At 38.5% G+C, this 19744-nt stretch overlaps 1 protein-coding gene across 4 annotated transcripts in view; it reads right to left on the bottom strand.

Annotated features, from left to right (window-relative positions):
• The window catches only part of LOC110452854 (extracellular sulfatase Sulf-2-like), a 119131-nt gene that overhangs the window by 73576 nt on the left and 25811 nt on the right, over positions 1-19744 (bottom strand). The gene's annotated exons all lie outside the window — the stretch shown is intronic.

Genomic DNA, 19744 nt, shown 5'->3' with positions numbered 1-19744 from the left:
GGAGTTAGACCGAGCTTCCATTTTCGATCTTTTGCCAGTAATCTCTGTCTTTCTTACTCTTCTGGCATATTCAAACAATTTCCCAGTGATATAAGGGGTCCAATACTAGATGTATTCCACAGTAAATTATCAAACTAGAAAACAATACCATGTAAATACTGACCATGTCAACTTTTGGTAAACTTCTATAAATAGTAATGGTGACTTAGGCCTTGACCTTGGAACTCTGAAATAAAAACTCATTATATAAATGTAAAGCTTGACTGAAATTTGTTCAGAATTAAAATTGGTATATTGATGTCTCTGAACTGGTCGACAAATTTATATAAAGTAACAGTGACCTTGACCTTTAGCTTGGAACCCTGAAATAAATATGGACTCACTCCCAATAATTTTTATACTTGACCTTAAAATAAGTTTGATATAAATCTGTTTTGAGTAAAGTCGCTGGATTGTGACCGAAGGGGACAGGATCAAGAGTAACATTATATGTCCCTCGATCTACATTGGCTGGGGTAGACAAACTTTTATCTGGCTACAACTTGGGTTGTGAAAATATTCCAGCTTGCTAATCTACTCCATACTTTGTTAGGTATTACAGCCTGACATATATGGCTGCTGATGTGAGCTGATTGAAGATGACAAGAATAGGGAGAGGAAGGAAACTAGTTAATGCTTTAACTAGAACACTGGACCAACGCAGGATACTGTATAGCATTGCATTCTATATATATATTTATACAGATTTACACACAAGAGAAAAAAATCTTCCTGTAAAATTTCAGCAAATATTTCCTGTTCTCCACCCAAGTCAAAACAAATTAATATCACAGCTGAGAATTTTCAAACAAAACAGGCCAACATGTAACCTATAGCGTATTACCATCCTGTGAAACTGGCATGTACAGATCAACATGTAACCTGTAACCTCTAGTGTATTACCATCCTGTGATACTGGCATGTACAGGCCAACATGTAACCTATAGTGTATTACCATCCCGTGAAACTGGCATGTACAGATCAACATGTAACATGTAACCTATAGTGTATTACCATTCTGTGAAACTGGCAAGTACAGGCCAACATGTAACCTATAGTGTATTACTATCCTGTGATACTGGCAAGTACAGGCCAACATGTAACATATAGTGTATTACCATCCTGTGAAACAGGCATGTACATGCCAACATGTAACCTATAATGTATTACCATCCTGTGAAACTGGCAAGTACACGCCAACATGTAACCTATAGTGTATTACCATCCTATGAAACTGGCATGTACAGGCCAACATGTAACCTATAGTGTATTACCATCCTGCGAAACTAGCAAGTACAGGCCAACATGTAACCTATAGTGTTTGACCATCCTGTGAAACTGGCAAGTACAGGCCAACATGTAACATATAGTGTATTACCATCCTGTGAAACTGGCATGTACAGACCAACATGTAACCTATAGTGTATTACCATCCCGTAAAACTGGCAAGTACAGGCCAACATGTAACCTATAGCGTATTACCATCCTGTGAAACTGGCAAGTACACGCCAACATGTAACCTATAGTGTATTACCATCCTATGAAACTGGCATGTACAGGCCAACATGTAACCTATAGTGTATTACCACCCCGTGAAACTGGCATGTACAGATCAACATGTAACAGGTAACCTATAGTGTATTACCATTCTGTGAAACTAGCAAGTACAGGCCAACATGTAACCTATAGTATATTACTATCCTGTGAAACTGGCAAGTACAGGCCAACATGTTAACCTATAGTGTATTACCATTCTGTGAAACTAGCAAGTACAGGCCAACATGTACCCTATAGTGTATTACCATCCTGTGAAACTGGCATGTACAGGCCAACATGCAACCTATAGTGTATTACCATCCTGTGAAACTAGCAAGTACAGGCCAACATGTACCCTATAGTGTATTACCATCCTGTGAAACTAGCAAGTACAGGCCAACATGTAACATATAGTGTATTACCATCCTGTGAAACTGGCAAGTACAGGCCAACATGTAACATATAGTGTATTACCATCCTGTGAAACAGGCATGTACAGGCCAACATGTAACCTATAATGTATTACCATCCTGTGAAACTGGCAAGTACAGGCCAACATGTAAACTATAGTGTATTACCTTCCTGCGATACTGGCAAGTACAGGCCAACATGTAACATATAGGGTATTACCATCCTGTGAAACAGGCATGTACATGCCAACATGTAACCTATAATGTATTACCATCCTGTGAAACTGGCAAGTACAGGTCAACATGTAACCTACAGTGTATTACCATCCTGTGAAACTGGCAAGCACAGGCCAACATGTAACCTATAGTGTAATACCATCCCGTGAAACTGGTAAGTACAGGCCAACATGTAACCTATAGCGTATTACCATCCTGTGAAACTAGCAAGTACAGGCCAACATGGAACCTATAGTGTATTACCATCCTGTGAACCTGGCAAGTACAGGTCAACATGTAACCTACAGTGTATTACCATCCTGTGAAACTGACAAGTACAGGCCAACATGTAACCTATAGCGTATTACCATCCTGTGAAACTAGCAAGTACAGGCCAACATGTAACCTATAGCGTATTACCATCCTGTGAAACTAGCAAGTACAGGCCAACATGGAACCTATAGTGTATTACCATCCTGTGATATTGGCAAGTACAGGCCAACATGTAACTCTGCATCTCTTAGAAATAGGCGTGAAACTGGCAAGTACAGGCCAACATCATCCTGTGAAACTAGCAAGTACAGGCCAACATGTAACATATAGTGTATTACCATCCTGTGAAGCAGGCATGTACAGGCCAACATGTAACCTATAGTGAATTACCATCCTGTGAAACTGGCAAGTACAGGTCAACATGTAACCTACAGTGTATTACCATCCTGTGAAACTGGCAAGCACAGGCCAACATGTAACCTATAGTGTATTTCCATCCCGTGAAACTGGAAAGTACAGGCCAACATGAAACCTATAGTGTATTACCATCCCGTGAAACTGGCACGTACAGCTAGGCCAACATGTAACCTATAGTGTATTACAATCCTGTGAAACTGGCAAGTACAGGCCAACATCATCCTGTGAAACTAGCAAGTACAGGCCAACATGTAACCTATAGCGTATTACCATCCTGTGAAACTAGCAAGTACAGGCCAACATGTAACATATAGGGTATTACCATCCTGTGAAACAGGCATGTACAGGCCATCATGTAACCTATAATGTATTACCATCCTGTGAAACTGGCAAGTACAGACCAACATGTAACCTATAGGGTATTACCATCCAGTGAAACTAGCAAGTACAGGCCAACATGTAACCTATAGTTTATTACCATCCCGTGAAACTGGCAAGTAAAGGCCAACATGTAACCTATAGTGTATTTCCATCCCGTGAAACTGGAAAGTACAGGCCAACATGAAACCTATAGTGTATTACCATCCCGTGAAACTGGAAAGTACAGGCCAACATGAAACCTATAGTGTATTACCATCCCGTGAAACTGGAAAGTACAGGCCAACATGAAACCTATAGTGTATTACCATCCCGTGAAACTGGGAAGTACAGGCCAACATGTAACCTATAGTGTATTACCATCCCGTGAAACTGGCAAGTACAGCTAGGCCAACATGTAACCTATAGTGTATTACCATCCTGTGATACTGGCAAGTACAGGCCAACATGTAACTCTGCATCTCTTAGAAATAGGTCTAAATTTTAGTTGTAATAGTCTAATACCATTCCCAAAGAAAGATTAAGTTAATTACTTCACAACTACCTTACATATTGATCAAGTTTACAAAGTTTAATTGAAATCTGCTCAGGTCTTCAGCAGTAGGTCAGACAAAGGTCAGACAAAGGTCAGAAAACAGACAGGTTCTAGTATACCCCAAAACTTTGTTGAGGGGAAACACAAATATTGGTCAGATGGTTATACCACTATGATTCTTACCATAAAAAGTGATTTGTTTTAAGTCCTAGTTATTTAATTAGCCTTTCATTAGGTGACAATGTCAGGTCAACTCAAAGTCATGGTCAACTTGAATTGTATACAAGGTCATTGTCAAGGTCAGAATTGATCCTGTGACCATGACAACAAACTGAGAAAGATAACCTAGACTCAGAGGGCATGATTGCAAGCAGACCAACCTAAAAAAGTTGGCAAGGGGTTTGATAATTATCAGTCTCATTAAGGGCTCAAACATGTTCTACAATCATGTGATCAGCTCTGCAGCTTTGGAGAACAGAACAGACCTACTGTACCCCAGGTGTTATCGTAAGGGAACAAACCTACTGTATCCCAGGTGTTATCATAAGGGAACAAACCTACTGTATCCCAGGTGTTATTGTAAGGGAACAGACCTACTGTATCCCAGGTGTTATCGTAAGGGAACAGACCTACACTATCCCAGGTGTTATCGTAAGGGAACAGACCTACTGTATCCCAGGTGTTAAGGTAAGGGAACAGACCTACTGTATCCCAGGCGTTATCGTAAGGGAACAGACCTACTGTATCCCCGGTGTTATCGTAAGGGAACAAACCTACTGTATCCCCGGTGTTATCGTAAGGGAACAAACCTACTGTATCCCCGGTGTTATCGTAAGGGAACAAACCTACTGTATCCCCGGTGTTATCGTAAGGGAACAAACCTACTGTATCCCAGGTGTTATTGTAAGGGAACAAACCTACTGTATCCCAGGTGTTATTGTAAGGGAACAAACCTACTGTATCCCAGGTGTTATCGTAAGGGAGCAGACCTACTGTATCCCAGGTGTTATCGTATGGGAACAGACCTACTGTATCCCAGGTGTTAAGGTAAGGGAACAGCCCTACTGTATCCCAGGTGTTATCGTAAGGAAACAGACCTACTGTATCCCAGGTGTTATCGGAAGGGAACAGACCTACTGTATCCCAGGTGTTATTGTAAGGGAACAGACCTACTGTATCCCAGGTGTTATCATAAGGTAACAGACCTCCTGTATCCCAGGTGTTATCGTAAGGGAACAGAACTACTGTATCCCAGGTGTTATCGTAAGGGAACAGACCTACTGTATCCCAGGTGTTATCATAAGGTAACAGACCTCCTGTATCCCAGGTGTTATCGTAAGGGAACAGAACTACTGTATCCCAGGTGTTATCGTAAGGGAACAGACCTACTGTATCCCAGGTGTTATCGTAAGGGAACATTTTTCAGTGTGGATACCACTTCAGAATTAGAGGTTTTCTTCCATGTCCATCAACTACAAGAATATATGGACAAGACTCAATTTTATCTGCTACCTCCACTGGCAATGTCTCGCTAGCAGTAGGCATCAGGACATAATCTAAACTAAATATAGCATCTGTAAGCGAGGCATTAACAAGTTGCTTTTTAAATCCTGTGATAAACATTAAATTTTTAAACTTGTTACAGAAACAGATTTGACTGCACATCTGATTTTCAATAATATTACATTAATGATCCCGCACTCTCAAATAATTAACGCTCTGATACACGAAATGTTCCGGTTTGTATAATCATGGGGACTAGATATCTGCTGCTCCTGCCAGGGACACGTCAGGCCTGGTGGTCGATTACCTGGATATTTTATTTGGCAATTGGCTATTACATATTACATGTAGCAAGATGCTGCCAATTTCATGCACAAATTTTGTTGGAAAGCAAACAAAAATTGGAGATTTTCATTTTGATTTTGGCTGCGTTTTGTATTAAACGTTCTGTTTTATGAGTTGTAGTACTAATGTCTTGTTGTTAAGTGATTATTTAAATTTTTGGGGTTCTAGTTTTGTCAGATATGTATAAACCTAAAACAAGAAGGCCCAATGGGCCTGTATTGTTCACCTGTTATTCAATGCAGGTTAAAACCTTCTCATGTCTGTGACCTTCATAGAGGTCAATGTTAACTTTCTTTAAAACTTGATAGTAAAAAAGCTGACACTGAAAGGATAAACATCATTACTATATTCATTTTTTTTACACCTGCAAACTTCAAAAAATGTCAAGGTCATTCATTTTCACAAATTTGATAGCTGGACTTTCTTCACTCCAGCATGCTACAGGCCTGCTTAATACCCTCACCCTATAGGCCTGCTTAATACCATCACCCTAGAACTTTTGGTTATTCAGAAGAAATTGCTGAAACAAATTTGAACCTAGGGACCTTAAAAGTGCATCAAATTTAAAAGTTATTTGTCCTAGCTAAATACCCTCAACCTATAGACCTGCTAAATACCCTCACCCTATAGGCCTGCTAAATATCCTCACCTTATAGGCCTGCTAAATATCCTCACCATATAGACCTGCTAAATACCCTCACCCTATAGGCCTGCTAAATACCCTCACCCTATAGGCCTGCTAAATATCCTCACCCTATAGGCCTGCTAAATACCCTCACCCTATAGGCCTGCTAAATACCCACACTCTAGAACTTTTGGTTATTCAGAAGAAATTGCTGAAACAAATTTGAACCTAGGGACCTTAAAAGTGCATCAAATTTAAAAGTTCTTTGTCCTAGTTAAATACCCTCACCCTATAGGCCTGCTAAATACCCTCACCCTAGAACTTTTGGTTATTCAGAAGAAATTGCCAAAACAAATTTGAACCTAGGGACCTTAAAAGTACATCAAATTTAAAAGTTCTTTGTCCTAGTTAAATACCCTTACCCTATAGGCCTGCCAAATACCCTCACCCTATAGGCCTCTTGGTTATTCAAAAAAGTTGATAAAAGAACCGAGATAGTGCTGGACAAATGACAGACACCATGGCATATAGCTCTCATATGTATGAATCCAATAGTTAAATATTGTTCATTAACAGTGCTGACGCAATATTGACATGAAACGTTCATGTACAGAGTTTAGGAGTATTTTATAAACGTGATGTTATCTTCTACAGACTGCTGTTACACGATATCACACAAGAACTGAATCATGTCAGCACCATTTGACAAACTTGCGGAAAATTAACTCCAACCCCACCCAAAGTCGGATTAATAGGAAGGCCTCCACCTAGTACAGTCTAGCCAGAGATATATGATTATAAACACATACCTCCTCAGCCCTAGGGGAATTACATTCTAGCTACCTGCTGCTGGGTTGACTGGTACAGTATCAGATGTATAGGTATGGTGTTTAGAGCCCTAATGAGTGCAATGACACATCAATTTGTTGAGATCATCAATTAAAACATATAACCAGCTGTCTTTGATAGCTGGAACATCGCACATGTATGGACATATGTACAGCAAAACATGTTTCAAAACAAATTCCTGTGAACTGAAGAAATAATTCACTACAGCCTTATAGAAATATATAAACATTTTTCTGTAAATCGTTAAAAATCCTCCCCAGTAACATTAACACTACATTGGCACTGATAAGTAGACGTTAACTCATTCACCCCTGAAATTTCATAATGAACTATTCCAACCTTTGAATTAGAAGAGTTCAAATGTGTCTTTAGGGGCGAATGAGTTAAAAAGGTAAATACTCCTACATGTATATATAGGCCTTACTACTGTCCAATAAACATTAGTATGGACTATGTCTATATATATATGCGATACATGTCATTTAACTGTTTTCATTTTGATGTCAAAATTAAACATACATCGTCAGACTGTCCATAACCCTTAACATTTGAATTCTTGTGCACTTTAAATTCCTTCATTTACCTGTGTTCTTTATTTGACAAACTTGAGCTTTATTGAATTCCTAATTAAGCAGATGCTATTTCAATACTGACAGTTATTATCTGTGAAATAAGCTTAAGAGTACCACTGCACTGGAGTAAATAGCAATTAAGATTTCCTCTTCATATATATATTTTTTTGGACTTTGAGTTTTTTCCCTTATGTATAGAAGTAAAACAGTATAAAAGGAGGTTTTCTGGCTGTAGAGTTATTTCCCTTATATTTAGAAGTAAAACAGTATAAAAGGAGGTTTTCTGGCTGTAAAGTTACCTCCCTTATATATAGACGTAAAACAGTATAAAGGGAGGTTTTCTGGCTGTAAAGTTACCTCCCTTATATATAGACGTAAAACAGTACAAAAGGAGGTTTTCCGGCTGTAGAGTAACCTCCCTTATATATAGACGTAAAACAGTAAAAAAGGAGGTTTTCCGGCTGTAGAGTAACCTCCCTTATATATAGACGTAAAACAGTATAAAAGGAGGTTTTCTGGCTGTAAAGTTACCTCCCTTATATATAGACGTAAAACAGTATAAAAGGAGGTTTTCCGGCTGTAGAGTAACCTCCCTTATATATAGACATAAAACAGAATAAAAGGAGATTTTCTTGCTGTAGAGGTACCTCCCTTATATATAGAAGTAAAATGGTATAAAAGGAGGTTTTCTGGTTGTAAAGTTACCTCCCTTATATATAGAAGTAAAACAGTATAAAAGGAGGTTTTCTGGTTTTAGAGTTACCTCCCTTATATATAGAAGTAAAACGGTATAAAAGGAGGTTTTCTGGCTGTAAAGTTACCTCCCTTATATATATAGACGTAAAACAGTATAAAAGGAGGTTTTCTGACTGTAGAGTTACCTCCCTTATATATAGACATAAAACAGTATTAAAGGAGGTTTTCTGACTGTAGAGTTACCGCCCTTATATATAGTCGTAAATCAGTATAAAAGGAGGTTTTCTGGCTCTAGAGTTACCTCCCTTTGCAATGTATTCATCTTTTATTTTGATATGGTGTAGGATGGCAACATTGTTAAAGTGTAGGAAGGGTAGAGTGAAGCTGGCCCTGAAGTCGACATCTGAAGTTTCTGGGTATTTGTGTTTTGGCTCATGATTTCCCCCATGTAGTTTAACTCATTTACCCCTGGAGAAACATTTGAACTCTTCCAATTCAAAGATTGGAATAGTTCATGATGAAATGAGTTAATCTATTTCCCTAAAACTCAAGTTTCCAATAACCATCATGATGGAAACTCCTTTCAGGATATGTTTTATGTGAAATTTATCTGTAGCATAAATAACCTAAACAAACAGTTCATGACATTTAACAAGACGGTACATTTTGCCTATATATATGTGAATTTAGTTTCAAATTTGTGAAAGTATCACCTCATGAAGAAATGTTAAAACTAACCCCTCACGGAAAATTGTGTATCTAGTAATATATTGCTGTTCTAATATTCAGCAACGGAAAAATACTTCATGGCTGTTAAAATATATTTCTAGTACATGTGTTGCTTCATACAGTTTTAATATCTACATATTTTTTATTTCATTTTGTTTTGTTATTTGTGAAGGGGATTATTAATGACTATGATTTTTCATATATTCTGGATAAGTATTACCAACAGGGTTGATTAAGATTTATGCTTAATTTATCAGAAACATTTACAACTGTAAATTACACATTTAACATTATCCCTCAATATGCTATCATTACATGATGGCATTGTATTAAATGAGTGTCCCTATTTTACTGGGTTCTGGAAAAGTTAGCAGAAAGAATTCCCTTAGGGAATACATACAATAAAACCAATAGACACACGATATAATGTAGCTAAAATCTATCAGCACTTCATCCATCAATTAAGTACTGGTACAAACTCCAATGGCTACAGGTGTAGGGTATTAGTGGCAGTTGTGATTTATACAGACAGGTCTTCCACTTGTTATAACTTGTCAGACTTTACAACAGATATTACACTAGACTCTGCGGTATTAAGTTACAATGAAGATTTACCTGCATCCCCCCNGATATTTTGGCAGGAGACATGGTCTTGGCAATAATGGCATATAATGTTGATGTTGATGAAATATTTCCCAAAAGAAGCACTTGTTTAGGACAGTAATATTACAACTTTGCTGATACATGTACAGGAAGGTTCCGTCCACTGATCCTCTTTGTTACAATAGAAACAACTAAATAACACCACATTAAGCAGATCACAATCATTATTTAAAGCAGTACAGTTAGCATTATGTAAGTATGCATGCCTTTCCTGATGCTGATGTCTTTATAGGATGAAGAGAAACCCTTCCCTGTTGTGGGAGCAGTTGACACAGACAATCCAAACTCTTACAAAAATTATATTTTTTAATTCACCTTGACATTTATACTCTCAAATATTAATAACCAATACAGGTTATTATAAAACAAAGTGGTTAAACAAGACTATGTATTCAAGTACTCTCATTAGTGCTGTAGCACTTCAAGCTTTCCTATATACTTCTCTGTGTTAGATATACAGTGTGCATTAATCAGTCAATCATAATATGTTTACTGTTTTTCAGTCCAGAAAGACTTCAGTAACATCACTACCGGGTAATGTGAAAAGTCTATAACAAATTCGGCCAACAATTAAGTTATTCACCCCTGAATTTTCAAAATGAACTATTCCAACCTTTGAACTGGAGGAGTTAAAATGTGTCTTTAGGGGTGAACGAGTGGAGACATTTCTTACAGGTGCCAGAAGTTTGCTGTTAGTGACTTTTACTGTATACTCTGAAAAACATAAATGAATAAAAGTGGAAATAGGTGGAGGATGCCACTCTTTATCAAGAGAGTAAGCCACAGAGTCTGATGGGAACGAGAGGGGGATTGAAACATTGATTCTGACCCACAATCACTCATGGATCGACAGCTAGACTGACACAGCAAAAGGACAAGTCTTTTCTAAATCAATGTCTGAGATCTGTCAATCAGTCGGCTGACCAGTCCTGGCACAATCTGAATGAATAACCAATAATTATATTTCCAAGCAAAAAGACAAAAATGTATCCACTGTAAAATAATTTTAAGAACATATTATATATTGTTGGCTTGACAGACCACCTCTATGACGTAATCGTCTCTTTGTCTCATTTCCTTATCCCCACAAAGCAGTTTATTATATAAATATTTATATTAAGAGGCTAATCTCTGTGAAGAGATCTATTTTGAGCCTTCTGATCTTAAGGAAGAGTTTTGTACAATATACACCCCCCACCCTGAGTAACAGGCTGACTTGTATTCATCATGATCTTACAGGAACCACTATGCCTAACCAAGTCAAAGTATAAAACAAGAGGCCTTATAGACCTGTAGGACTCAACTTTTAGTCAATGTTGTTGGCACAACCAACTCATATCTGTCACTTTCAAAGCAAGCTAAGACAACAGTTTTTAAATGTTCAGACACATTACATTTTCCCTCTGTGATATCGATGTTGACCTTGAAAATGGGTCAATGTTTATAAATTTGAACCAACTGTATAGCTTGTCATGCTACTGGCTAAATATCCTATTCATAGGAATTTGTTTAAAGGATTTTACAATTTTTTTACCCCTTTGACCTTGAAAGTAGGGTAAGGTAATTTATTTCAGGAAACTTTATAGTACTCTGGCCTTAGATCCTGGAGTTCTTAAGAAGAAGTCATGCAAAGAAAATAGTTGACGGACGCCTTATGACCAACAGAAAATGGACAATGCACCATGCCATATCTCACAGGCGTTTTGTACCAGGTGAGCTTAAAACTACTGAAATGCAAATTCACTCAAACACATTTGTCAGCATCTACATTAACAATGTAATCTGCTATTGTAATACTCAAGATAAAATGTAAACACCATATAATGGAACATAAAAAATGTGAAGTCTGATATTACCAAACATGAAAAGAATATTTGACAAAAAGTCTGATGTTATGAAGACTAACATCAAAGACACGGTAATTGTTTATTGTTCAAGGTTTTACAGTTATATAATAAACAATTAGACGGCTATCATTCTTCCAATTCTAATTAAAAGGCTTCCTAATTGCTTTGAAGTCGGTGTTGACCTTTTGTGTACAGCTGAAAGCTTCCTTAATTAAGGTTCTGAGTTTTCCAGAATCATGATCAATAACGTTACATTATACATCCTTCCTTAGGCTCATAAAAGTCTGTTTTTTGTTATTAATATTTCATGAAGTTATTTTTGTAGAGAATCTTCTATATCTGTCAAAGAATACATTTTAGATATTTAATCAAGATATAAGATTTTAAATGTCAACAATGAAAAATAACATCTTTCAAATCTTATAAAAAGTGGTTGTACAAGTCGGCTAGTACAGTTAACATCAAACCTAACACACGAGAGTTCTGTGGTATTATATATATACATATCAATACCAGGCTATTACACTAATGAAATATATTTTAATGTTGATGGCCACAACTAGTGCCACCTCAGCACTGACAATGTGTGTCATAGTGCCACCTCAGCACTGACGCTGTGTGTCATAGTGCCACCTCAGCACTGACAATGTGTGTCATAGTGCCCCCTCAGCACCGACACTGTGTGTCATAGTGCCGCCTCAGCACTGACACTGTGTGTCATAGTGCCACCTCAGCACCGACACTGTATGTCCGAGTGCCACCTCAGCACTGACACTGTGTGTCATATTGCCAACTCAGCACTGACACTGTATGTCATAGTGCCACCTCAGCATTGACACTGTATGTCATAGTGCCCCCTCAGCACTGATACTGTGTGTCATAGTGCCACCTCAGCACTGACACTGTATGTCATAGCGCCACCTCAGCACTGACACTGTGTGTCATAGTGACACCTCAGCACAGACACTGTATGTCATAGTGCTACCTCAGCACTGAAACTGTGTGTCATAGTGCCACCTCAGCACTGACAATGTGTGTCATAGTGCCCCCTCAGCACCGACACTGTGTGTCATAGTGCCGCCTCAGCACTGTCACTGTGTGTCATAGTGCCACCTCAGCACTGACAATGTGTGTCATAGTGCCCCCTCAGCACCGACACTGTGTGTCATAGTGCCGCCTCAGCACTGTCACTGTGTGTCATAGTGCCACCTCAGCACTGACACTGTGGGTCATAGTGCCACCTCAGCACTGACACTGTGTGTCGTAGTGCCACCTCAGCACTGACACTGTGTGTCATCGTGCCACCTCAGCACTGACACTGTGTGTCATAGAGCCACCTCAGCACTGACACTGTGTGTCATAGTGCCACCTCACCACCGACACTGTATGTCATAGTGCCACCTCAGCACTGACACTGTATGTGATAGTGCCACCTCAGCACCGACACTGTATGTCATAGTGCCACCTCAGCACTGACACTGTGTTTCATAGTGCCACCTCAGCACTGACACTGTGTGTCATATTGCCAACTCAGCACTGACACTGTATGTCATAGTGCCACCTCACCACTGCCACTGTGTGTCGTTGAGCCACCTCAGCACTGACACTGTGTGTCATAGTGTCACCTCAGCACTGACACTGTGTGTCATATTGCCAACTCAGCACTGACACTGTATGTCATAGTGCCACCTCAGTACCGACACTGTATGTGATAGTGCCACCTCAGCACCGACACTGTATGTCATAGTGCCACCTCAGCACTGACACTGTATGTCATAGCGCCACCTCAGCACTGACACTGTGTGTCATAGTGCTACCTCAGCACTGAAACTGTGTGTCATAGTGCCACCTCAGCACTGACACTGTGTGTCATAGTGCCACCTCAGCACTGACACTGTAGCTTCCACCACAGACCATTTCATGTTACACCTGGATTAATTAAGGATGTCATATGTGAAAGAAAAAAGAAATGTTCTGAACATATGTCCAGTACAGCTGCACATATCAGACAGTTGATAAGTCTGCATGGAATATCAAAAACCTTATACAGGACCCGGTATATATATATCAGGCATTGTTGGGGATGGGATAGACTGGCTACCAGCACTTAAGTTTTTATGAAGGATTTCTTGGCTACGTTTTACTACTAGATTATCCCCCCTTGTTTAGAACTTAGGATCAGACATCCAAAGTGATCATTTTTTTTTTTTTTTTATTTATTTTTTCTTAATAATTCAATATTCTAAATTAGACACAATTCAGGGAAGACACTAAATCTTGTTTTAGTGTACTAAGAATTGACAACTAGAAATGAAAAAAATAATAAAATCTTCTCCAATTTATTTTACTTGACAACCACAATGGGATAATCCAAAACGTTGTTCAGTATATCTAACAACCAGAAAAAGAAAACCAAAACGTTGTTCAGTATATCTAACAACCAGGAAAAGAAAACCAAACCGTTGTTCAGTATATCTAACAACCAGGAAAAGAAAACCAAACCATTGTTCAGTACATCTGACAACCAGGAAAAGAAAACCAAAATGTTGTTCAGTACATCTGACAACCAGGAAAAGAAAACCAAAACGTTGTTCAGAATATCTTACAACCAGGAAAAGAAAACCAAACCGTTGCTCAGTATATCTTACAACCAGGAAAAGAAAACCAAACCGTTGTTCAGTATATCTAACAACCAGGAAAAGAAAACCAAAACGTTGTTCAGTATATCTTACAACCAGGAAAAGAAAACCAAACCGTTGTTCAGTATATCTTACAACCAGGAAAAGAAAACCAAAACGTTGTTCAGTATATCTAACAACCAAGAAAAGAAAACCAAAACGTTGTTCAGTATTCTCAACAGCAGGACACAGTATCTAAAATCTTGTTAATATACATGACAACGGTCATTGACCTTCAGTTAATAATTTGAATCTTGTTTCAATGTGGTAGATATAGATATATAGTGTATAAGACATATCCAACACCATTAGCATCCTTACCAAAAGTACACATCATAAGCCCACACTCTCTGTCCTTCCCAACAACACATAGAGATCACATTCTCTATCCTTCTCAACAACACATAGAGACCACATACTCTATCCTTCTCAACAACACATACAGACCACATTCTCTATCCTTCCCAACAACACATAGAGACCACATACTCTATCCTTCTCAACAACACATAGAAACCACACTCTCTATCCTTCCCAACAACACATAGAGACCACATACTCTATCCTTCTCAACAACACATAGAAACCACACTCTCTATCCTTCCCAACAACACATAGAGACCACATTCTCTATCCTTCTCAACAACACATAGAGACCACATTCTCTATCCTTCTCAACAACACATAGAGACCACATTCTCTATCCTTCTCAACAACACATAGAGACCTCATTCTCTATCCTTCTCAACAACACATAGAGACCACATTCTCTATCCTTTCCAACAACACATAGAGACCACATAATCTATTCTTCTCAACAACACATAGAGACCACATTCTCTATCCTTCTCAACAACACATAGATACCACATTCTCTATCCTTTCCAACAACACATAGAGACCACATACTCTATCCTTCTCAACAACACATACAGACCACATTCTCTATCCTTCTAAACAACACATAGAGACCACAATCTCTATCCTTCTCAATAACACACAGAGACCACATTCTCTATCATTCCCAACAACACATAGAGACCACAATCTCTATCCTTCTCAATAACACACAGAGACCACATTCTCTATCATTCCCAACAACACATAGAGACAACATTCTCTATCCTTCTCAACAATACATAGAGACCACACTCTCTATCCTTCCCAATAACACATAGAGACCACACTCTCTGTCCTTCTCAACAACACATACAGACCACATTCTCTATCCTTTCCAACAACACATAGATACCACATTCTCAATCCTTTCCAACAACACATAGAGACCACACACTCTATCCTTCCCAACAACACTTAGAGACAACATTCTCTATCCTTCTCAAACCACACTCTCTATCCTTCCCAACAACACATAGAGAGCACATTCTCTATCCTTCCCAACAGCACATAGAGACCACATTCTCTATCCTTCTCAACAACACACAGAGACCACATTCTCTATCCTTCCCAACAACACATAGAGACCACACTCTCTATCCTTCTCAACAACACATAGAGACCACATACTCTATTCTTCTCAACAACACATAGAGACCACATTCTCTATCCTTCTCAACAACACATACAGACCACATTCTCTATCCTTCTCAACAACACATAGAGACCACATTCTCTATCCTTCTCAACAACACATAGAGACCACATTCTCTATCCTTCCCAACGACACATAGAGACCACATACTCTATCCTTCTCAACAACACATAGAGACCACATTCTCTATCCTTCTCAACAACACATAGAGACCACATTCTCTATCCTTCTCAACAACACATAGAGACCACATTCTCTATCCTTCTCAACAACACATAGAGACCACATTCTCTATCCTTCTCAACAACACATAGAGACCACATTCTCTATCCTTCCCAACGACACATAGAGACCACATACTCTATCCTTCTCAACAACACATAGAGACCACATTCTCTATCCTTCTCAACAACACATAGAGACCACATTCTCTATCCTTCTCAACAACACATAGAGACCACATTCTCTATCCTTCTCAACAACACATAGAGACCACATTCTCTATCCTTCCCAACAACACATAGAGACCACATTCTCTATCCTTCTCAACAACACATATAGACCACATTCTCTATCCTTCTCAACAACACATAGAGACCACATTCTCTATCCTTCCCAACAACACATAGAGACCACATTCTCTATCCTTCTCAACAACACATAGAAACCACACTCTCTATCCTTCTCAACAACACACAGAGACCACACTCTATATCCTTCTCAACAACACATAGAGACCATCAGCATCCTTTACCAAAAGTTAGGTACACATCATAAGCCCACATTCTCTATCCTTCTCAACTCCGTGTAAAGCCCGTGACCATTTGAGAACAATTCACGGCCTTAGTGGTCCAGGTCTTCTGTACATAAACTCACAGCTGTTTCCTGGTTACTCCTCAGCAAATTCTGGTTGTGAAATTCTACATGATTACAACCCTATCAAGGATGACTCACCAATGCTTCTACAATGAGGCAAGCACCTGGTTAATTGGGCCTATACAGTTTTAATTCCCATAAAGGGCCCATCTTCCTTCACAATTCCCAGTCCCTATATGACAACATTCTTTCAATAAAAAATATGAAATTAGATATTCAATGGAATTTGCTGTCAAAACAACTGAAAGATACTTTTATCAAACAAATAAACAAATACGTCATGCAGACAGAGAGTTCTGTAGACTCTATATATATAAATGTAGTTGAATGCCAACAGAAAATGTTAGCCAAGACGTCTACAGTAAACTTTACCTGGTTGTTTTAAGACAGCCATGTATCCACTTCCCTGTGATAAAGATAAACATTTATACTATGAGATTTTAACAGTCTGGATTACATTCTTCGTGCATCTGAACCAGGCAGATTGAATAGCATTTTTTCAATGTCCATATTCAGGTATGAACACCAATCGATTACATACAGTACATATTCTATGAAGCCCGCTAGGGTGTCATTGTAAATATGGAACAAGTTTGCGTTCATACCAGCATGAACATTGAAAACATGCTGTGCAATCCTTATTTTTACATTCTAAGTTTTTAGTTATTATTGACTTTAATACAGATATTTCCTATATTGAAGAGTTTGTGTTGTCAGTGCAAACAAGATTCCTGGAACAGCCTGACATCACAAAAATGTTTGTTTATAACGCCAGCTAGCTGTCTCATGTTAATTTAGGCAAAAGGGGAAACTTTAATATGATAGCTCTATATAGTAACGATTATAGATGACCTTCCACTGAAAATGTCTATATACACACACGTTTCACCTTTTGAAAACACTTGCCTCGTCAAGCAAATGCAACTGAACATTACCTGCCCAAACCACCTTTTGACTTCCTGAAAAGAAATTAACCAAAAATAACCCTCAAAAGTCACAAGATAGAGAAAGCTGTATACCAATAAATGGTATTTATAGGAAGAAATGGCCATCAGTTTAACTGTTCTTCTCTTTAATTAAACTTTATACATCCTGATACAACTATTTCTCCAGAATGATTATCAATGTCAGTTGACAATGAAACAACACCCAAACACAAACTGTGTCTGAAATTCTGAATCAGGTGGCTTATTATGCACAACAAAAGAAAGCTGTTATTTCCATTCACAAAAAGTCAGCAAAGACTCCATGCTTCAGACATATTTGCAGAATGGCTAGCAGCAAAACATGAGGTCCAAATTTCAACAATGAATTATTGTTTTCTTTATTTTATAATAAGGAATTTACTTTTTATCTGACATTTTGTAACTATTGTTCTTCATGATAACTTGTAGTTTACCTGAATCACTGGAGCTAGTTAACCAAAATGATAGGAAAGTTGCCTATCAGGTTCACATGGTTTTGCCAAGATGAAAGTTACAAACCCATATCTCAGGAACATTAAAGTCTCTATCTATCTGCGAGATGTTTCAGGCAAACACTGAAATGATCATAACAATGGACAACTCTACAGAATGTTGTATTTACCTCAGTCTTTACGAACACAGATCAAGTCCAGATGGGAAGGATGATGAATACTTCAAGCAATACTTTTGAACAGCTTCTTTTAGAATAATATAAAAGATTTCCTATTGATTCACAATCATGTGTAATGACCATAGCTGATATTTGTTCATTCACCCAGTCAGGCAAGTTACAGTGAAATCTTATTTGTCTGACCCCAACATGGGGTCAAACTTATCCTGGCCGTGCAGTTGGGCAATGGTTGATGTTGAGCCCTGCTCTAAGAACACGACAAATTTCACTATCTGGACAATAACAGTTGGGCAATGGTTGATGTTGAGCCCTGCTCTAAGAACTAGACAAATTTCACTATCTGGACAATAACAGCTGGGCAATGGTTGATGTTGAGCTCTGCTCTACGAACTAGACAAATTTCACTATCTGGGCAATAAAAGTTGGGCAATGGTTGATGTTGAGCCCTGCTCTGAGAACTAGACAAATGTCACTATCTGGACAATAACAGTTGGGCAATGGTTGATGTTGAGCCCTGCTGTAAGACCTAGACAAATTTCACTATCTGGACAATAACAGTTGGGCGATGGTTGATGTTGAGCCCTGCTCTAAGAACTAGACAAATTTCACTATCTGGGCAATAACAGTTGGGCAATGGTTGATGTTGAGCCCTGCTGTAAGAACTAGACAAATTTCACTATCTGGACAATAACAGTTGGGCGATGGTTGATGTTGAGCCGTGCTCTAAGAACTAGACAAATTTCACTATCTGGATAATAACAGTTGGGCAATGGTTGATGTTGAGCCCTGCTCTAAGAACTAGAAAAATTTCATTATCTGGACAATAACAGTTGGGCAATGGTTGATGTTGAGCCCTGCTCTAAGAACTAGACAAATTTCACTATCTGGGCAATAACATTGAAGAAGTAGACGGTTCAATGTCTGATATCATATTTCTGTGTTTCTGATATTATTTGATTTACTTTGTACTTCATACTCGACTGTTCATAATATGACAGGCATTGAAGAGCTACTGGTGTGTAAATGATTGTACACCCTGGGCATTACAGCGTATCACACTTACCTCCGCATCCACTAACGTTAATGTGAAGTGCCTCTTAGCACGGGAGGCCAGGGTTACCACATAGAAAATAAATTATACTGTAAGATCGAGATATGTTTTGACTGAGCAAATACTACAGGAGCGGTATTAACGCCTCATTCCTGCCTTACTATTACCAAAATGTTGGAGTCACTTTAAACCTAGACTATGTTAGCCAAAACTTTGCCTGAATTAAAAGTAAATTTGAGATGAGCATAATATTTCAAAATGTTGAAAGAACAGGCTTTAAGTGGATGTTGTATTTGGCATTTCGTATTTCATTATTAAGTATTGATGGTGTGACTGAATGTGATATTCCTCCGTTTTC

This window comes from Mizuhopecten yessoensis, unplaced genomic scaffold (genome assembly GCF_002113885.1).
Source record: "Mizuhopecten yessoensis strain PY_sf001 unplaced genomic scaffold, ASM211388v2 scaffold6919, whole genome shotgun sequence".
NCBI classification, from domain to species: Eukaryota; Metazoa; Mollusca; class Bivalvia; order Pectinida; family Pectinidae; genus Mizuhopecten; species Mizuhopecten yessoensis.
Note: the sequence above shows the minus strand (reverse complement) of the source record. Positions and strands in the feature narration are given on the sequence as shown.